The sequence below is a fragment of the Lithobates pipiens genome, unplaced genomic scaffold, assembly GCF_037356315.1.
Source record: "Lithobates pipiens isolate NorthernLeopardFrog02 unplaced genomic scaffold, aLitPip1_a1.2 Scaffold_1, whole genome shotgun sequence".
Taxonomy (NCBI): domain Eukaryota; kingdom Metazoa; phylum Chordata; class Amphibia; order Anura; family Ranidae; genus Lithobates; species Lithobates pipiens.
Window position 1 is genome coordinate 159,652,760 of NW_027507685.1, and position 19,325 is coordinate 159,672,084.

General features: G+C 41.3%; 1 protein-coding gene across 4 annotated transcripts in view; it reads right to left on the reverse strand.

Moving 5' to 3' along the window:
- The window catches only part of DENND1A (DENN domain containing 1A), a 1,535,852-nt gene that overhangs the window by 107,455 nt on the left and 1,409,072 nt on the right, over positions 1-19,325 (reverse strand). The window lies entirely within an intron of this gene.

Here is a 19,325-nt window from a genome sequence, read left to right on the forward strand (position 1 = left end):
CCCTAAAATAATTGAGTGCTGTAATTTCAAAGCCATTGTTTCTAATTTTTAGGGACTCTTTAATGACTGGAATAGTACCACTCTAATGGCGTAAGGCCAATGTGGTGCCCATATTTAACCACTTGCCTACTGGGCACATTTACCGCCTTCCTGACTAGGTAAATTTTAAGCTTTGAGCGCTGTCACACTTTGAATGACAATTGTGGTCATGCTACCCATATGAAGTTATTATCATTTTTTTTTTACACAAATAGAGCTTTATTTTGGTGGCATTTAATCACCACTGGGTTTATTTTTATTTTTTGCTAAATAAACGAAAAAAAGACTTTGAAAAAAAAAAATGTTTTTTCATAGTTTGCTACAAAATTTTGCAAACAGGTAATTTTCTCATTCACTGATGTAGGCTGATGAGGCTGCACCAATGGGCACTGATAGGCATCACTGAAGGGAACTGATAGGCGACACTGATGAGGAGGCACTGATTGGCAGCGCTAATAATCAGTGCCCTAATTATCAGCGTAGGCGTCCCTTTTACACAAGCCAGTTATTGGCTCTCCTCACACTGATAGCACAAGGAAAAATGCAGATAACTGGATTGTGTTTACATCGTGATCAGCTGTGATTGGACACAGTTGATTGCATGGTAAAGAGCTGCTGATTGGCTCTTTACCATGATCTGTGATCAGCTGTGAGACATCATATATGACGCCCTCCCAGAACTGGCCATCAGCGCTATAGCCGTCATTCAACTATAGTGCAGTCGGCAAGTGGTTAAAAGGGATCAAAGTATTTTCCAAGTAGATATAGACCTGTTAGTTTAACTTCTATAGGTGGAAAGATACTGCAGAGGTTAATAAAAGACCACAGATGAGTTTTTGCTGTAAAAATAAATATTTTAAGCAACAGACAGCATGGATTCATGAAAGACAGAAGTTGTCAAACAAATCTGATTTCTTTTTATGAGAAGGTAGGTAAAACCTTGGACAGAGGGGTGACTGTAGACATGGTATTCTTGGATTTTGCAAAACGTTAGACAGTTCCCCACACACAGCTCATGTGTAAGGTAAAGTCTACATGCTTGGAAAGATCAGTTTGTAAATGGATAGAAAACTGGCTAAAAGACGTATTCAGATAGTAGTGGTTAATGATTCCTACTCTGAATGGTTTAAGGCAGTGGTCTCCAAACTGCGGCCCTTTACTTGCCTTTATCCGACCCTTGAGACACTATTTCTCTCACTGATATGAGACACTATTCTGCTAACTAACATCAACAATGTGCACCATTTCTCCCAATGATACTAATGATGGGGCACTATTCTTCCCCCTAATACGAAATGTGGCAATGTTTACTCCCTCTAATGCAAGGAAATGGCCACTCAAGCTGGCCACAGACCGCCCCCTAAAGATTGAAGGACAATAAACTGGCCCTTTGTTTAAAAAGTTTGGAGACTCCTGGTCTAAGGTTATCAGTGGTGTACACCAAGGTTCAGTGTTGGGACCCTTACTTTTTAAAATGTTTATAAATGATATAGGGTCTGGGATTAAAAGTACCATTTCAGTCTTTGCAGATGACACCAAGCTATGCTGTGAAATAACGTCCGTATATGATATCTCCAACTTACAAGCTGACCTCAATGCACTGTTTAATTGGGCAACTATGTGGTAAATTAGGTTTAATGTTGATAAATGTAAAGTTATGCACTTGGGGGCTAAGAATATGCATGCATCATACATACTAGGGGGAGTACAACTGGGGGAATCAATGGTGGAAAAGGATCTGTGTGTTCTGGTAGATCATAAGCTTAGCAATAGCATATAATGACAAGCTGCGATTTCCAAAGTGAGCAAAATCCTTTCTTGTATTAGGAGAGCTATGGACTCGAGAGAGAGAGATCATTTTGCCCCTCTACAAATCATTAGTAAGACCTCATCTGGAATATGCAGTTCAGTTTTGGGCACCAATTCTCAAAAAAATATCAGGGAACTGGAGAAAGTGCAGAGAAGGGCAACCAAACTGATAAGAGGCATGGAGGAGCTCAGCTACAAGGAAAGATTAGAGAAACTGAATTTATTCTCTCTTGAGAAGAGGAGATTAAGGGGGGATATAATCAACATGCATAAATATATAAGTGGTCCATATAGTGGACTTGGTGTTGAGCTATTCACTTTAAGGTCATCAAAGAGGATAAGGGGCACTCATCCAGAGGAAAAAGAGATTTTATCTCTAAATACAGAAAGGTTTCTTCTCAGTAAGAGCTGTGAAAATGTGGAATAGACTCCCTTAAGAGCTGGTTCTAGCCAGCTCAGTAGTTTCCTTTAAAAAAAGGCCTGGATTATTTCCTAAATGTACATAATATAACTGGATACTAACATTTATAGGTAAAGTTGATCCAGGGAAAATCCGATTGCTCCTCGGGGGATCAGAAAGGATTTTTTTCCCCTGCTGGAGCAAATTGGATCATGATTTGCGGGGTCTTTTAGGATTGTATGAATTTTTTATTTTTTTTAGGATTTTTTTTTTGTTTAGAGTCTTTTTCTCTTTTATTAGTTAAACTAGATGGACCTTGTGTCTTTTTTTTCAACCAGACTATACAGTGGTGTGAAAAAGTGTTTGCCCCCGTCCTAATTTCCTGTTCCTTTGCATGTTTGTCACACTTAAGTGTTTCGGAACATCAAACCAATTTAAACAATAGTCAAGGACAACACAAGTAAACACAAAATGCAATTTGTAAATGAAGGTGTTTATTATTAAAGGTGAAAAAAAATCCAAACCATCATGGCCCTGTGTGAAAAAGTGATTGCCCCCTAAACCTAATAACTGGTTGGGCCACCCTTAGCAGCAACAACTGCAACCAAGCGTTTGCGATAACGTGCAATGAGGCTTTTACAGCGTCCTGGAGGAATTTTGGCCCACTCATCTTTGCAGAATTGTCCTAATTCAGTTACATTAGAGGGTTTTCGAGCATGAACGGCCTTTTTAAGGTCATACCACAACATCTCAATAGGATTCAGGTCAGGACTTTGGCTAGGCCACTCCAAAGTCTTCATTTTGTTTTTCTTCAGCCATTCGGTGGTGGACTTGCTGGTGTGTTTAGGATCATTGTCCTGCTGCAGAACCCAAGTTCGTTTCAGCTTGAGTACACGAACAGATGGTCGGACATTCTCCTTCAGGATCTCTTGGTAGACAGCAGAATCCATAGTTCCTTTTATCACGGCAAGTCTTCCAGGTCCTGAAGCAGCAAAACAGCCCCAGACCATCACACTACCACCACCATATTTTACTGTTGGTATAATGTTCTTTTTATGAAATGCAGTGTTCCTTCTGCGCCAGATATACTTGGACACACACCTTCCAAAGAGTTCCACTTTTGTCTCATCGGTCTACAGAATGTTGTCCCAAAAGTCTTGGGGATCATCAAGATGTGTTGTGGAGAAATTGAGACGAGCTTTGATGTTCTTTTTGCTCAGCAGTGGTTTTCTCCTTGAAACTCTGCCATGCAGGCCATTTTTGCCCAGTCTTTTCCTGATGGTGGAGGCATGAACGCTGACCTGAACTGAGGCAAGTGAGGCCTGCAGTTCCTTGGACGTTTTTGTGGGGTCTTTTGTGACCTCTTGGATGAGTCGTCGCTGCGCTCTTGGGGTAATTTTGGGCGGCCGGCCACTCCTGGGAAGGTTCACCACTGTTCCATGTCTTCGCCATTTGTGGATAATGGCTCTCACTGGGGTTCGCTGGATTCCCAAAGCTTTGGAAATGGCTTTATAACCCTTTCAAGACTGATAGATCTCAATTACTTTCTTTCTCAATTGTTCCTGAATTTCTTTGGGTCTCGGCACGATGTGTAGCTTTTAAGGATCTTCTGGTGGACCTTACTGTGTCAAGCAGCTCCTATTTAAGTGATGCCTTGATTGTGAACAGGTGTGGCAATAATCAGGCCTGGGTGTGGCTAGAGAAATTGAACTCAGGTGTGGACAACCACAGTTATAGTATGTTTTAACAAGGGGGGCAATCACTTTTTCACACAGGGCCATGATGGTTTGGATTTTTTTTCACCTTTAATAATAAACACCTTCATTTACAAATTGCATTTTGTGTTTACTTGTGTTGTCCTTGACTATTGTTTAAATTGGTTTGATGTTTTCCGAAACACTTAAGTGTGACAAACATGCAAAGGAACAGGAAATGAGGAAGGGGGCAAACACTTTTTCACACCACTGTATAACCTGTAAGATGCATCTGTATATAGTTATGCGCCAGAGGTTGAGTAAAGCACCCACACAGATATATGCTACAAATGCTCACTATCTGCGTTCAGAGCATGAAGCACATGATTGCACACAGACGCATCTTTTAATTCATCTCACTTGACAGATTACATGGCATCAGCGGGTCTTGGGAGAGTGATTACACAGGCTCTGCGTGCTGTATGGGCCACGTATGGCCTTGTGTATGAAGCCTTAAGCGAACATACACACATATATTTTACTCAGGTACACTGCTTTGTGGACAGAACACTTAAAGAAGGAACTGAAGGAGCAAAAAAATAAAAAGGGTGTGTGTTTTTTGTAATGCAAACTACTAAATCTATACACATATTTTTAGAAATGTTACTAATATTTTTATAAATGACCAAAATGTAGAATAAGTAAAATAACAAAGAAAAATAGCCTCAATTTCTGTCACATTGCCATCTGTTATCTATAACTGCACTTAACAGTTTTTTAGATGAACTGCATGCAGCATGTTACATATGCAAAATCAATTGTGCATAATACAGCACTCGGGAATGTTCAGGCATGCTAATTAGGGGATATCCTATCTAACTAAATCTCAGCTATCGTCTTATAGCTGTAACTGTACATTATGTTCTCATCTCTGAAAAACTGACAAAAAGATTCTGTGTATAAATGGAGCTAAACTTTCAATCCATTAAAGATGTTAGCTAGTAATGTTTATTTGTATAGCAGATTATTAAAAAGAGGAGTGATCAGAACTAGTTTAAAAAAAAAGTCTTGCAGCATGCCAGAAAAGTTCTTTGTCTGTGATCACAGATCTTATAGCCAACTATGGATCTTCCTCGCACACTAATATTAGGTATTGTATGTTAGGTGCCAGCTAGCAGGCACATCTACGTTTCTGTAGATAACTTTGCTTAACTACTTGCTACCCAGGCCAGTTCTGACACTTCTCTTCTACATGTAAAAAAACATAATTTTTTGCTAGAAACAATTTCACAGAACTGCCAAACATTATATATGTTTTTTAGCAGAGACCCTAAAGAATAAAATGGCAGTCATTGCAACTTTTTATCTCGCACAGTATTTTTGAGAAAAAATCTGTTTCATGCATAAAAACAAAACAAAAAAAAACAGTAAAGTTAGACGAATTGTTTTGTATAATGTGAAAGATGCTGTTATGCTGATTAAATTGATACCTAATATATCACGCTTCAAAATTGCAAACACTCGTGGAATGGCGCCAAACTTTGGTACTTGAAAATCCCCATAGGCGATGCGTTAACATTTTTTACAGGTTACATTTTTTGAGCTACAGAGGAGGTCTAGTGCTAGAGTTATTTCTCTTGCTCTACCAATCACGGCAATACCTCACGTGTGTGGTCTGAATTCCATTTTCATACGTGGGTGCCACTTACATATGCGTTCCCTTCTGCCAGCAAGCACACAGGGACAGGGGCTCTTTACATTTAAAAAAAATATATATATTGTTAATTTTACTTTCATTTTAATTTTTTTTATTCCTATTACAAGCAATGTAAACATCCCTTGACAGGTCCTCTTCACAGTGAGATCTGGGGTCAATAAGTCCCCAGAAGTCACCTCTAGGCTGGGAAGCCTTAAATAAAAAAAAATCCCTTTTTTGAGTCACCAATCGCACGGGTGACTTGGTAGAAGCACTGGAGGGTGGGGGGAGGAGGTCGTCCCCTCCTGCCGCCTGTAAGAATGATCAAGCAGCTGAACAGCCACTATGATCATTCTTATGGTACAGGGAATCTCTGGCTCTAAAAGATATCTGAATGATGCCTGTAGCTGCAGGCATCATTTTCCGAAATTATCACTCAAAGTCTGTGACGTCATATGACGTTGGACCCAACGTCATATGACGTTGGGCGGGCGGCAAGCGGTTAAAGTGCTAGTAAACTCTGTAAGCCTATAATAAGGTAGGTACTGTGAATATCTCTTGCACAGTTTAGGAGATATTCAGAATGCATGCAGCCGATAACATCAACGGCGCATGTGCTCCGCAGGTCCGACTTGCAACACCGAACCTTCAGAGCCTGTGCCGGAAATGGCAGCTCCTGTGTGCATGCGTGGGAGTGACATCATTGCGGCTCCAGCCAATCACATAGCCGGAGCTCACAAACCCAGAAGACAGACAGGGGAAAGATGTTAGCACTCTCAGCAGTGCTGAAGGGCTTCATACCAAGGTGAGTGCATACTAGCACATTATGCCATTGCCTTTCAGTTTTTTATTTGAACATGAACGGTTTATAACCGCTTTGATTTTATTTATTTTTTATTTGCACCATTCTCAGGGGGTTTACATTAACTTTTTTAATTCCCAATGTCAATCCTGTTGGAAGCTTTCATTGCTTCTACAAGGTGAGTGCTAGTCTTTCAAAGCACAGACACATATTTTTAACATGTTGCACTGAAGACTTCCTTCTGTACTGTCAGCATGTGGCTAGATCTGTTAGAATGTGACCCCCAGACCTTTATGTAACAATCAGTATTTTTTACTAGTTATTTATTCAGAACCCCCAAACATTATATATGTTTAAAAGCAAAGGCCCTAGAGAATACATTGGCAGGTGTTGCAATTTTTTATGTCATACAGTATTTGCACAGCGATTTTTCAAAAGCAATTTTTTGTTTAAAAATACAACTTTTTTAATTGAAATGCAAAAAATCACGAAAACCTATTTTTAAAATATAAATGATGATGTCAAATAAATAGATACTAAACATGTCATGTTTTAAAATTGCACACACCCTTGCAATGGCAGCAAACTACGTATTTTTTTTTATCCATAGGCAACGCTTTAGAAGCCTTTAGGCTGGGTTCACCACTCCGTGCGGACCGACTCACAGCAGGGGTCTGGTGCGACCCTGTTCAGCGTTTCAGGTCCGATTTTGGTCAGAATGTTTGGCTGAATTTGGCCCTGAAATGAACCAAAAGATACACAGGTCTCCTGTGCAATTCGCTCTGCAGCCGTCCAGGAGATGTTACATATTTGGTAAGGTTGAAAAGACACAAGTCCAACCTGTGTGTTTGTGCGCTTTTATGTCAATATTACATTGTATATCCCTGTATGTTGTGGTAGTTTTTCCTCTAATTTTAGTGAATGTCCACGAGTCTTTTTAAATGCCCTTTCTCCATTGAGAGCAGGTCACAGGTTCCTGACATGCAAATTGGATGCAGGGGAAACCTGCATCCAATTCGCAATAGGACGAACCCAGCCTCAAACGTTACCACTTTAGATTTACACAGGAGGTCTGGTGCTAGAATTACTGGCCATGATCTGACATTCGCAGTGAAACCTTACATGTGTGGGACAATAGCTGTTTGCATGCGTGTGGGACTGACACATGCCTTTGCTTTTGCACGTGAGCATGGGGGCACTTTACATTTTTTTTTGATTTATTTAATTACATTTTTACACTGTTGCTTTACATTTTTATTTATTTTTTGATCACTTTTATTGCTGTCAGAAGGAATGTAAACATCCCTTATGACAGCAATAGGCATGTGACATGAGATATGTGGTTTATAACAATGTTTCTCAACTCCAGTCCTCAAGTACACCCAACAGGTCATGTTTTCAGGATTTCCCTCAGATGAAATGGCTGTGGTAATTACTAAGGCAGTGAAACTGATCAAATCACCTGTGCAAAATAATGAAACATTACCTTAAAACATGACCTGTTTGGTGGTACTTGAGGACTAGAGTTACGAAACATTGATCTATAAGGTCTCAGATCCCTCCTCTGTCCTTAAAAGCATTTGATCAAACCAAGATTTTTGTGATCAAATTCTTTTTATTTAAAAAAAATGGTGCAGCGTACATCCGGGTAAACTGTGATATAAGGTCATTGCATCTAGTTCCCTACATCATAGAGATGAAAAAAGATCAACCAGTGGAATCGCCGGCTGTTTGTTTGGGTGTCATGGTGGGACAGGACAGCTCAATGAAGCTGCAGAAAGTGGCGGGGGGGGGGGGGGTCGTTTACTCCCGCTGCTTGTAAAAATAATCCAGTGGCTAATTAGCTGCTAGGATTGCTTTTACAAGAAAGCCGAATGTCAGCATCATCCCAGTATAACCACTTGAATTGCAGCAACATACCAATATGTCACTGGTTGTCAGCCATTTTCTCACATGCTTTACAAGGCCTTCAGGAAAGCTGTTTACCCAATCAGTCTTGAAGATTGTTTTATGCTAAGCCCACAATATATTACAAGTAGAGAAAAATGCTTATAAAAAATCATATTAAATGAAAATAACAAAATCTTCCAGGGCAGCATTTTCAATTTAAACATTTTTTTTTCACAAGCAACAGTACATATGGCTGTGTCTAATTTTTTACACAATATCACAATGCAGAGAATCCTGCTGAACGAAAGCTGCACTGGCATTCAAGTTGTTAATATCAATCTGTGTCACCATCTAAACATGGAGGTGGAAGCACTGGGACTTAGCCAGACTAGAAATCTGCGTCTGGCATGCACTTCGATTCACTCCCACTTCTAGTAAAGAGACAAAAACATGATCATATGGTTCCCATCACAGGTTCTAAAATGTGCAGAGACAGAAGAGTGGGATGCTCTTCCTGCCCAACTTGGGCTGCAAACAGATGTGTCAGACAGTAAAACACACATGCATAGAATGTACCTGGGCTTCATTTGTCTGGATATTCAGTGTCATTACACACAAGCATCGATAAAATCCACTAAGTTTGACTAAAGCCAATAAACAACACATTTCCCCTTCGTTAGGTTATGAAAAGGCTGTGGCTCAGAAAACAAAAGTTATTTTTCATTGTAAACATACTTACTATCTTTTGTGACGTTATGTTTAATACGGCATCATCAGTCTAGTATGACTCATGTACACCTATAATCCAATAGCTAAGGTCCCATCACTGAGTCATAGGACACCAAGCCAAATCTCCACAGGAAGAAGAATGCTCATCAGACAGGGGAACAAGATCAATAAGATAACAGTCAGACTTGGTTGTCATCTCTAGCTTTGTGAGAGATTTCTACCACAGGGTAATTGACCCTGCAAGGTACGGTTAGGCTCCATGCACACTGGAGCTCATAAACTGCAGTTTATTGGAGTTTGGGCGTTTTCTTTAAAAGCCCATAAACTCCACTCTATGCTAGTCTATGTGTCCATGCACACATGGACGTTTTTTAGCTTTAATGAGCAGTGGAGTTTATGGGCTTTTTTCTGAACGCCAGAAATTTGCGTTCAAATGCCGTTTTTCACCTCCAAAAAACGACCAAGGCTTATAAACGCTCATAAACGCTCATAAACACGCGTTAATTAGTGTTCGGCATTCTATTTTTTCAATGCATTGTGGGAGTTTGGAATGCACTGTGGGATTTTTGGAGTGTCCTCTGTGTATTTTTATTGAAAACGCCCATAACCGCTAAGGCTAATAAACACTCATAAACGCTAGTACAAAACGCTGTTAAAAGCACATTTTTCAACCAGCGTTTTCTGCCAGCAATCTGGTATCCAGAAAAAGCTTTTTTGATCTTCAGTGTGCATGGAGCCTAAAGCAGTCCTAGATCCAAGATGAGGTACCATAACAAAATAGGGCAAGGGCAAAAGGTTTGAACCTTGTATTGTTCAAGTTCCACAATCCATTTGGGATTGGGCATTTTTCCTATGCAGACTTCTGTTACAAAAATTGGACTGTGCATCAGAGTATAGATCAAAATTCTAGAACCCAAGTGTTGGACCTTCAGCGAGCAGCAGTATCATGGCAGATAATCCGATCTCTGGCTGTGAATTCCAGACAATAATGTACCGTGGCCCTGTACTGGCAGCTAAGGGGAAGGTCCAGTGTAACTGTTCTGTGACTGGCTGCAGTGCTTGTTGTTGCCCTTTAGTAGAGAGCATGTTGCTGTGAGGATATTGGGGAGAAGCTATATTTTCTAGTCTGCTGAGTGGAAGTCCCAGCAGGTGCAGTAATGGATCCAAGCTTGTCAGACATTCTACGAGTTTAGGTACAGTAACAGAGCAACACGGCTTTGCCAAAAGGGTGTAATGTCTGGGCAAAACCACAGGGGATGATAAACTGCCCAATTACACATCCAACAGATGTCATGGAAAATTGCATATATCAAAACAATCTATGTAGATCAAAACACATGCAAGATGCATGATAAATGTCCATACAATATAGTGCAAAAAGGTTAATTAAACATTAAAACAAATGAATGTCCTACAAGTGAATGTTAATCAATGAAAAACTTGATAATAATTTAAATGTAATTAATGTTAATGTAAATGTTACTGTAATTAAGTAATGGAAAAAAAAAGTGTAGTCTTTAACCTGGGGATTGAGTGCCCACCAGCTATCTATCAGTTGATGGTCATGTAGGAGAGATTTAAATTTATGCAGTTTCGAGTATAACAAATGAGACCCCACGAAACACGTCTAACGTCGGGTCTAAGACTACATTTAGATCACCACCTAACAGTACCATACCCTCCTTGTGCTGTTCTAATAGAATCAACTACGGAATCAGAGCGGAAAAATGATTCTCATTTAGCAGGTAAGAGCATGCGAAGGTCACTTTGTGCTCACAAAGAAGTCCTTTTACAATTAGGAAAAGCCCATGGTCATCCTTAATAACCTGGCTCTCTTTCCAAGGAATTGGATTAGAGATCAGAATTAAAACTCCCTTTGATTTCGAGTCATGAGAGGGGCTGTGGTAGGCTGTGGGAAATCCACGGTTGCCTAGTTTGGGAATACTGCCCCTTTTAAAATATGTTTCCTGAATAAACACCACATGAGATCTGAATCTCCACAGCTCTGTTAACAATTTGGTTCATTTCTTCGGGCTATTAAGACCCTTTACATTGTAAGAGGTCAAAGTTAAATGGGTCATGTTGGGGCTTGTATGGGGAGTAACCCCTGGGGTGCTCTGCTGGTGGAAAAAGAGGGGGGGGGACAATAAAAAAATAAAATAAAAAAACACTGAAGTGGAGGTTTGCTAGAGTGAGATCTACCTATGGATAAGAAAGATATCTGACGAGATGCGGCTCTCGTATCTCGTCAGATCGAAATAAAAAACATTGTCACGCTTCTATCTTCCAACCGAGGAGAAGCTGTTATTGTGAGGAAAGTAGACAACTAAAGCAGTACACGGAGGTGTGCTGGCACCTTAGGCAGATTCCTATTAACTGAAAATCAATAACTAACCACATCATCAGCGGGCCTTTTTTTTATTTGTTTTTTATTTTTCATAAAACAAAGTAGATCTGCCATGTGTTTACCTAGTATCTATGATATTCCCAGCAGATATAATAAGAGAGAATGTCAACACTAAACAGAGATAGAAAAATATAAACCATAGGAGCTTGGGTTCAGTTCCCCAGAGGCATATTTCCTGGTCTGCGAGCTGTAAAGAGCCTGCCGCAGAGCCCTACCCACCGCAATCGTGGCCCTCTGGCCAAGAGAGAAGTTGCCTCCAAGAATGAGGCCCATGCCATTCTCTCGCTGCCTAAGGAGGACAGAAGGACAACACCTGAGGCCCCCCACGACCGCAGTGCTCCAAAGGGGCTCAGTGTACATAGAATCTTTGGATCGGTCAACACCCCAGCCATAAGACCAGTGTCCTGTGTACAGGACTGTCATAGAATCTTAACAGCAAATAGCTCCTGCACCAAGCCCCGCGTAATAAAAACGTGTCAAGGGTGTCCACCCATTGTAGTGAAAATTCTAGACATGTAACTAACTGAACATAATAAAAAGAAGAACAAGAACCTGAGTCCCGAGTCCTGTTAAAAGCATCCCCCACTCACCACTAGTCTGGTATTGCAGATCAGGGGGTGCAACAAACAAAAAATAAAGTCACAAAGCATCCTGAGAGCTTACCCACCTCCCAATCAGTAAGTGGTAGCTGTGAAGTCAATCGGTCACCTTTCCGGGAGACGTCTGAAACATAACCAAAACAAGACTCATGTTTATACATCACATGAGGCGTTCCACAAGCGAGTATGCACACAGAGAGTATCTCGCTTAATCTTCGGGAGCAACAGGACTGGAACGGACCCTCAGCATGCAAGGCTGGTATGATCTGGACCTGCGGTTTCACTGAGGTATTGGCTGTTGGGCGGTATGGGCATCCCAGGCTCTGGGAAGGGTCGTCCAGTCTGGGGCATCTATGGCCACACAGTCCAGGAACAAGAAGATTTGTTGTAGCTGGGATGGATTGTACAATGCAAAGGACTGGTTATCCTTTTTAATCAACAGGGAGAGTGGGTACCTCCAATTATAAGTAGCCCCAGATGAGCGAAGGCGTTCCAGGAGCGGTTTCAGCAGACTTCGGCGGTATACGGTGCACCTACAGAGGAAAAAGCTGTATCTGCAAAGCCCAGTGGACCTTTCTGCCAAGCAGCCCGCATGATGTTTTCTTTCACAGTGAAAAAGTGAACTCGGCATAGCACATCTCAGGAAGTCTCTTGAGACAGCCCCATCTCGATAGCAGTAGATGGCGGGTCACCTAACAGTTGATTAAAAATTGCGGTAACTGACACACGGAGGTCGGACCCTGCGGTGGCTTCAGGGATACTGCTCGGCCTGATATTATTGCGCAGCCTGCGATTCTCTGCATCTTCCATCTGCAGTTGCATGGTAGTGGATCATTGTTGATGGGTTGTCGAGGACCGAACTGACAAGAACCGGGTGATAAAGGAGTGGCTAAGGGGTGCTCTAAGATCTAGAGCCTCTCCCCTTATTAGACATGAGGCAATTGAGGTAAAATGCAGTGGAATCCACTCCAGCCGCACAGAGATCAGTCAATGTACTCCTTCACACCGCCATGGTCAGCCCACACCCCAAGTTTTTTAAAGTTTTGAAGTAATTTTTTGTCACAATTTTTTGGAAAATGAAGCAATACATTTTTTTTCACATACCATCAACCGTGCAGTACAGCATCACGATATGACTGGTGTGGCAGTGATCAGGGACACTGACAGCATGTTAAAAAAAAGTATTATTCGATATTTAAAATATTTTTTTTTGTTAATCCCTGGGCGTTTAGGGATTTTTTTTATACACTTTGATTTCTGGTAGAATGAAGATCATTATACATTCCTTAAACTCTCATGAATGGGTTAGGCTTATGACAGCTGTAAATACTAGTGATCTATGATTGGCTACAGCTGGAGAATGCTGTGCCTGGCCCAGGTACCATCTGTTAGCTGTGAGCCAATCACAGCTCATTGGTAAAGGAAGCAAAGTTGATGAAGCATATTGATCAATAACAGCTTTGTTGACATTATGATCAATCGCATAGCGATCACTGTGAAATGAAATAACATTTTTAGTTTTTTTTACATACCATCACCAGCGCAGTACAGTGTCATATGACTGGTGTGGCGATAATCAGGGACAGGGACACTGACTGGTGACAGCATTAGCCTAGGTGCTTGCTAGTGCTGCTGCATGATGATGTGTTTTTCAGTGCGACTTTGTGTGTTTTTGACATATTTTTCAGGCTTTGTGCATATTTTTGTAGGTGAAAGAGACTTGTTTTTGTACTCCAAACTCTGCCAAAAACCCATTAAAAACCCATGTACATGTGTTTTAGACACTTTTTGGTGCATTTTAATGTCTAAGAGGCAAAAAACGTGTACACTGCACCAATAGAAGCACCTTCACATTTTCAAAAAAACATGGTGCAGCTGCATGGCATAAATGTGAAAGATCACCTTAATAAATAATGTAACTGTCACTAACAGCAAACGCAGGACAAGAGGTGCAGGTAAATCTTTGACTGGAGACACCTGTTCTGGTGGCAACTGTCCAGGAAGAATTTCCATAACGTTCCAGAAATTTCATATCACTTCCCATTGCATCTCAAGAACCAGAAGTGTAGGGTGTAAGCCCCTGTACACATGGTCGGAGATTTCGACAACCAAATCTGTCTGATTTTGCCCGTCGGATTTTGTCCGTCGGATCTTGTCCGAAACTGTTGCATACACATGGTCGGACTAAGTTGTCGAAAAATCCGATCATTCAGAACGTAATGACGTAATTTCGTTACGATGGGACTACGTTCAGGCTAGTAGCCAATAGCTTTGATGTAGGAATTTGATCTGAGCATGCGTGGCACTTGGTCCGATCAAAATTCTCTACACATGATCGGAGTATGTCTGATCAAATCAGTTGGTCGGGAAATATTTCCAACATGTTGGAAAATTGGGTCCGACGGATATTCCAACAGGATCAGTCCGATGCATACCACACACAGCCTAGAGGCGATTCAGTTCGCATTGTGCGCTATATAAGTATTTCATTCATTCATTCATTCACACAGTCGGATTTTCCGACAACACGGTCCGATAGGACACATTCTGACGGATTCTCCGATCGTGTGTACAAGGGCTAAGGGGGACAGGCTCGAATGGTAGTGGCAGCATTAAACTATGCATATGATCTCCCACTCTTAGCGGAGCCTGGGAACACAACCGCTGGTTAGGGGAGGGAGATCGCTGTGAGACTGAGGCAAATCCATGCCTCAATCTCGCATGCAAACAATGAAACCGGATGTGATGTCCCTTCTGGGTTCAGATGCACCAATTCCTAGCCAGTACATCCAAGGGACACATATTACCAACCTACCTATCTGTGCTTGGTTAGATGGTGTGAAGGGCATGGGAGACATTGGGCTCTATTGGACCCCTAATGTCTCCATAAAGAGTACCTGTCACCTGCCCAATATTAGCACATAGGGGTTTATTAACCCCTTGTGAAAGCAATCAAGTAAAAGTAAATTAAAAAAATAAAAGAAACATGTTTTAACCACTTCAGCCCCAGAAGATTTGGCTGCTCAATGACCAGTCCATTTTTTGCGACAACACGGTCCGATAGGACACATTCTGACGGATTCTCCGATCGTGTGTACAAGGGCTAAGGGGGACAGGCTCGAATGGTAGTGGCAGCATTAAACTATGCATATGATCTCCCACTCTTAGCGGAGCCTGGGAACACAACCGCTGGTTAGGGGAGGGAGATCGCTGTGAGACTGAGGCAAATCCATGCCTCAATCTCGCATGCAAACAATGAAACCGGATGTGATGTCCCTTCTGGGTTCAGATGCACCAATTCCTAGCCAGTACATCCAAGGGACACATATTACCAACCTACCTATCTGTGCTTGGTTAGATGGTGTGAAGGGCATGGGAGACATTGGGCTCTATTGGACCCCTAATGTCTCCATAAAGAGTACCTGTCACCTGCCCAATATTAGCACATAGGGGTTTATTAACCCCTTGTGAAAGCAATCAAGTAAAAGTAAATTAAAAAAATAAAAGAAACATGTTTTAACCACTTCAGCCCCAGAAGATTTGGCTGCTCAATGACCAGTCCATTTTTTGCGATACGGCAATGCGCCGCTTTAACTGACAATTGTGCAGTAGCGCGATGCTGTACCCAAACAAAATTGATGTCCTTTTTTCCCACAACTTTATTGAAGTTACAGTTGCATTCTAAAGTTGCTTGAGTTGTTGGGCAAGTAAAAATGAATGCTACTGTGAACAAAAATCTCTACCTTGGTCTCCCGGAGTGAAGGGGCCACTGTTTAGGCTGGACTGCCTACTGAATTTGTCTGAATGTCAGTCATCAAAACCCTTGTAGTATAGACAATGGGACCAACAACCTACAGAAAGTATTTTTGGATAGGTGGAGGTAACTAAGATACCTGCGTTAGAGTATACTTGATATTAGCTGATACACATCACGGGTACTTAATCACTTAAGGTCTGGAATGAATTACCCCATTAATGACCAGACCATTTTAATCGTGGGACGTTGTACCCAAACACATTTTTGTCCTTTTTTTTTCCCACAAATAGTGGGTAATTTTGGTGGTATTTGATCACATCAGCATTTTTTATTTTCTTGCACTACAAACAAAAGAAGAGCGACAATTTTCGGAAAAAAAAAAAAATTTCCTCAGTTTAGGGTGATATGCATTCTTCTAGATATTTTTGGTTAAAAAAAAAAAAATTGCAATAAGCACATATTGATTGGTTTGAGCAAAAGTTATAGCGTCTACAAAATAGGAGACAGTTTTATGGCATTTTTATTATTATTATTTTTTTACTAGTAATGTCGGCGATCTGCGATTTTTATTGGGATTGCGATATTGTGGCGGACAAATTGGACACTTCTGAAACATTTTTGGGATCATTGACAATTATACAGCGATCACTGCTATAAAAATGCACTGAATACTGTAAAAATGTCACTGGCAGAAAAGGTGTTAACATTAGGGGGCGATCAAGGGGTTAACTGTGTTCTAACTGTAGGGGGGATAGGACTGTCTAGAACAGTGATGGCGAACCTTGGCACCCCAGATGTTTTGGAACTACATTTCCCATGATGCTCTTGCACCCTGCAGTGTAGCTGAGCATCATGGGAAATGTAGTTCCAAAACATCTGGAGTGCCAAGGTTAGCCATCACTGGTCTAGGAGGAGAGATCGATCAGTGTTCCATATATATTATGAACACATGATCTGTCTCCTCTTCCCTGAGAGAACTGGGATCTGTGTGTTTACACACACAGATCCTGGTTGTCGCTCCGTCACGAGTGATCACATATAGGGTGCTATTTAAAAAATACTGTATATATTAAAAAAAAGAGAACAAAAGTAGAACTGAATGGTTAAAAACTTAAAATTAAAGTAGTTTTAAAAGCTTCAGGTTTTTTGTACCTTAAAGAGGTAGTAAACCTTGATGGGTTTACTTCTTTTTTGTCTTCCAGCAAAGGTAAAGCATAATGGGCTACTATGCATCACATAGTAGCCCATTATGTGTCACTTACCTGACACAGGAGCCAGCGATGTCACCGCTGTCCCCTGTAGTACGGAGCGTCCATCTTCTTCCGGGTATCGCTGCTCCGGCCGCTCACAGCGCTGGAGCAGCGATGGCGTCACTCCCGCGCATGCGCATGGGAGCCCCCACTAACGGCATATCTGCTAACAGCGATAGTGCGCCTGCGCGCTGCTGTCTACGGCACATGCACCGTAGGCAGCAGTGACTGTCTTTTGGTAAATATCTCCTAAACCATGTAGGTTTAGGAGATATTTCTTGGACCTACAGGTAAGCCTTAATCTAGGGTTTACAACCACTTTAATGCATCCTCAGCATGCATATTATGTGTAGCTCCCTCCAGCCCTCCTAAATACTTACCTGAGCCTGATATTGATCCAGTACTGCTCCCTTGCTCTCCTTACTGGGCTCAGTGGGAGCCACTGTCAATCAAATCCAGTGATGAGGGAGCACAGGGCAGGGTCAAGCCACACTGTATGAATCAATAGACACACAAAGCATGGCTCGAGAGCGAGCCCGCACTTGTGCGCCCATAGGAAGCAGCTTCCTATGGCGGCACACAAAGAAGCTCATACGCGGCGGGGGACTCCAGAAGAGGAAGATCAGAGCCTCTCTGTGCAAAACCATTGCACAGAGCAGGTAAGTATGACATGTTTGTTATAAAAAAAAAAAAAAAAGCAGAAACTTCAGACCACTCTAATCTCAGATCATACCTTAGAGCCCTCAGACTAGCTGTTTTAGTGTGTGCTACACTTATAAAAGTACAAATTCAAGTAGGCAGACCGTTTTATACAACTTTGCCATCACTGAAGCTCAGGCTCTTCATTCAATTATTTGCCAAGTACCGTATGCAATCTTTTGGTGCATGAGACACTATTAAATGAATACTTAAATCAATCAATAAATTTGTTACTGTTTATGCAACTAACGCTACACGTTTCTGCCAATTAGCCAAATACAAAACAGGCAGAAGAAACAATGTAAAAACTCTAGAAGCTTTGAATTAGGAAAAGCTTGTCTGTGAGGGGGGTATTGAAATCTGCGGTTGTTTGAGGATGAGAAGATAAACATGCTTTATCGCGGGGGCTGGATACTGACCACTTGAAGCTCAAAGGCTTGTTTTAATTGCAAATTTCTCCAACGTGGAGATTCACCTATCCTACATATGTCCTTCAGCTACTCCAAGGACACGAGATAGCCCTGAGAAGTAATGTTTCAAACACAGATAATCCTCGCCTTAAGCCAATTTTTCCAATAGAAAGTTTTTTCTTGTTCTCTCCAGGCTGCATATACAGTAAGCTCGTCCACAGCCTGAGCAGGATCCCCTGTGGCATGGAAAAGCTGCAGCATATTCTAAAAATGTAACATGCAAATCTGATAAGCTTGGGGTTCCTGCGAGTGGGTCCTGAGTTTAACCCATTCACTGATGCAGTTTACTTCATACCGTATAACCAGTGGCACATAAATGAAAAGTAAGGAAAGCAATGCTGACTGCCCTTCCTTGCATAAAACGCAAGTTGAATATACAGTTGTACATATTTAACATCTGCTATAAGATAATAGCTGGCTGCAGCATATGTATAGAAGGAACACTACATACCTTAACTGCAAATCTATATATGATCAACAGTTGTTTTATAAAAAGTTATTTGGCAGTGTATACACACTGTATATATGAATGCATGTTAATATATACAATTTACTTGTTGGTTGATTCCCAGTCACCTCCTTCATACAGGTCCACAGTAGAGTAAAGAGAACGTACACTGCACTACCAAACACAAAAACATTGTACTAAATATACACCATATATGATACTGTAAAAATCCTGCTATCTTCAAGACTAAAACAAATTCCCCAAAATGATCATATAAATAAAAAAAAACAGTGCGTATTCAGGAACAACAATCCAAAATGAAAATAAAATGAATTACATAAAATAACCAAATATTGTGATTCTAAATACTGAAATAGGAAGTAAACTTCCTCTGCAGCCATTTACCTATAGGTAAGCCTATAACAAGGGTTACCTATAGGTAGTGTAAATATCTCCTACACATGTACCGTTTAGAAGATATTTACATTACACGCAGTCAGTGACATCACCTGTGCATGCGTGCTGAGGAAACGACCATGGGTACTCTTCCTTCCGAGCCCTGTGCTGTGAACAGTGGCTCCCAGGAGTGATGTCATCGCGGCTCAGGCCAAGCACAGCACTGGAGCCTGCGGACTC